Source organism: Puntigrus tetrazona, unplaced genomic scaffold, assembly GCF_018831695.1.
Source record: "Puntigrus tetrazona isolate hp1 unplaced genomic scaffold, ASM1883169v1 S000000001, whole genome shotgun sequence".
Classification (NCBI taxonomy): Eukaryota; Metazoa; Chordata; class Actinopteri; order Cypriniformes; family Cyprinidae; genus Puntigrus; species Puntigrus tetrazona.
The window spans coordinates 4,257,703-4,260,903 of record NW_025047681.1 but is presented as its reverse complement, the minus strand read 5'-3'; positions in this window follow the sequence as shown (position 1 = coordinate 4,260,903).

The window sequence follows — 3,201 nt, the reverse complement described above, 5'->3', positions numbered from 1 at the left end:
ACTATCACATGAGAATGTGCACAGGAGAGAGGCTGCTCGCATGTGATCGGTGGAAAAGAGCCTACAACGGAACTAAGCTGTAGATACTACACACACACCGAGAGAAATAGTTCATGTGCTGTCAGTAAAAGTTTTGCACGTAAAGTAAGCCTGCACTTTACCACATGAGGACTCACTCTGAACTGTTTTACAGTCACAGTGTGGGGAGGAGTGTTTCAATCATGAATTTAACCTCCTAAAGTCACACAGACTTCACTCTCAAGAGAATTCCTTCACCTGCAAACTTATGAACGCTCACTGAGTGCTGTCCACCTTCGCAACCACTTCTTTTGTCTTCTTCTGAACCTCCTTTACTTTGAATCCAAATTATCAATATCTATCTTCTGTCATGCTCTGAAAGTAAGATAAAATAAAGAACATTAGGTTGCATTTTCCAGTTCACCTTTAGTGAGGATCAGATTTTGGGAGTAACGTATTACAAGTAACATAATCAGATTACTTTACTGCAAGTAACTAGTAAAGTAACACATTTACTTTTTAATGCATGAAGAAAATATCTGTTACTTTTTCTAAAAAAAGCTACTGTTTTCCAGCGTTTATTGACCACAGGTTTCCATGTCCCCATTTTGAGAGAAATCAGAGAGAGGTCAGAAGCGTTGAATACAGTGTAGCTCCCAGACTAAATGCTTAGATGTGCATTAGATTCAACTGACTTAGTTCTCAGATGAAGTATACTAGGAATATAATAGGAATAGAATACAATGTATAGTGATGAAAGACAAAATATTGTGATGAATATTTAGTGAGTAATCCACCGTTTTGTAGAGGGTTGTGGCCTATATCTCAAGTGTCAGTGAATGAGCGGTCTGGAGGCGTACAGTGATCCATGTGCAGGCTTTTACGAACAACGCATGGTCAAACAGTGAAAACACAAGGCAGAGTATCAGAGACTAGGCAAACACAAAATCCAAAAACAGGCGGTGGTCAGGGTCAGGCACTACAATCAGAAAATCAGAAGACAGGCAGGAGCCAAACCAGGGAAACAGGAAACAAGAAACAAACCATTAGTAATCCAAACAATGAAATGTGCTTAACAAATGCAACCTGCAGGAGTGGCCTGCTGCAGTATTTATAGTCCTGAAACAGAAGCGGTCGAGGGAGTGAATGCAGATCACCCAGAGGTCAGGGCCTCTGCTGGCTTGGTGACATCAAGATATTTATTCCAGCTACTAGAATAACACTGCTTTTAAGGCCCTGTATGGTTTAATTCCAGCAACTCTATGTCCAAACTCTACATCCTACCATTTTATACCAAAACGTGGTTTTGTTTTTATCTATCCATCAAGCAAAGATACATTTTGTTTTAATATTATATTTTATTTTGTTTTTAATAATATTATGTGTCCCTAATAAAGATTTACATTATGTGTTTGGTAGATGGTTTCCACGTTTAAACCTGAATCGCTTGCCTTTGGAGAGAATCTTAACCACATAACATGTCTAGATAATACTAAGAAACAAATACATGCCTTCAAATATGTATCAAAATATAATAAAAATATGAAAATGTTTTAGTTTTTCCTTCTTCTCCATTTAAAATTTTTTTAATTAGAACTACAGCAAAACAGAAATGCTATTAAAGAAGACTTTTATTCGTGCCGGTGATGTCATATACTGCATCTGGCTTCGTGTCCGTGGATTCGGTTGAAGAAAGGTTTATAATTTTGTGCTAACAATGTGAAAATTACTTGAAGCCTGTAATGAGTCATTTAACGTATGCTCATTATTCGTGAGATAAAGTGTACCAGCAAAACACAAGAAAAGCTGCTTATTTCTGGTTTTGACCAACAGACTAATCAACAATTTAATGTAACGGAATAAAAATGTCAGGTTTATTTCTGATTGATCTATCATTTGTCAAATGATTTGGCTTTATAAAACAACGAATATAGCCTAAGCTCAGTCACTGTGAAACATGCTGTAAACAAACTATCTGAGGTATATAAAGAAGGTCCATGACATATTGTAATTACTGTAATTACTACATTGTAATTACAACTTAGAAAATTATAAAAAAGGTCTATTTCTCAAAGACATATAATCCCTTGCCAAGGCCATTAAATTTCACTGAATTACTTTCTAAACAAAAAGATTGTTTTATTTTTTCTTCTGTTTATTCCACATTGTTATGATGGCGTTTTTATTAAAGAGGAGAGTGACGACTGGAAGATTGAAGATGTGAAGATTAAGCACGTATCTAGAGTAAACAAAGGAAGATACTGGTGTTGTACAGTTACTAGCTTTCTTTTGGTTCTTATTAAATGCCAGTCTTGAAAATCCATTCAGATGTATCGAGAGCATTTACACCTGGTCTTTCGCTGATTGATAGCCATCTGATCATGAAAATGCATGAACTGACCAACTGTAACAGTCTCTATGTTGATTATTTTGTATGTTGTTACATGCATTGTGGGGTAAAATATAAATTGAAATATAAACTAAAGTTTCAAAACAAAGAGTTACTGCATTTGATGAGATTGTATTTGTGTTTTTAATTTTGAATTGACTATATATCACAACTGTTATACTTAAAGGAAAGATAGAATGAGAATACTGTGTCTGCAAATTGGAAAAAATCCATAGACTAAAAGTGTTTGTCTCAAAAAAGCGTCCAGAGATTAAACTGAGATTTTACCTGCCATCACTGTGGAAAGAGTTTCAGTCTTAAAGAACTACAGGTCCACATGAGTTCACAACAGCAACCTGCACTGCCAAATAGTGTGGAAAGAGTTTCGCCCAAAAGGAAGTTTCTGGTTCATGAGAATTCAATACTGCTTTGTCCTGCAAACAGTGTGAGAAGTGTTTCACTACCAATGAAAAACTGAAAACTCACATGAGAGCTCACTTTAGAAGCCTTTCCTGCCAACAGTGGAAAGAGTTTCGCTCAAAGAGAACCTTAAAATTCACACGGTGAGTTCACACACTGAGAGAAACCCTACACCCAAGCAACAGTGTGGAAAGAGTTTGCCTTGCATGAAGCCTTCTGAGTTCTGACATGAGAAGCACACCAGAAAAACTCACATCTGCTCTCAGTGTGGACAGAGTTTTGCTACATAAAAGCAACCTTTACTTCCCACATGAATTCAATAGTAGAGAGGTTCTTCACCTGCCAACAGTGGAAAAGACTTTCTCTCAAAAGCA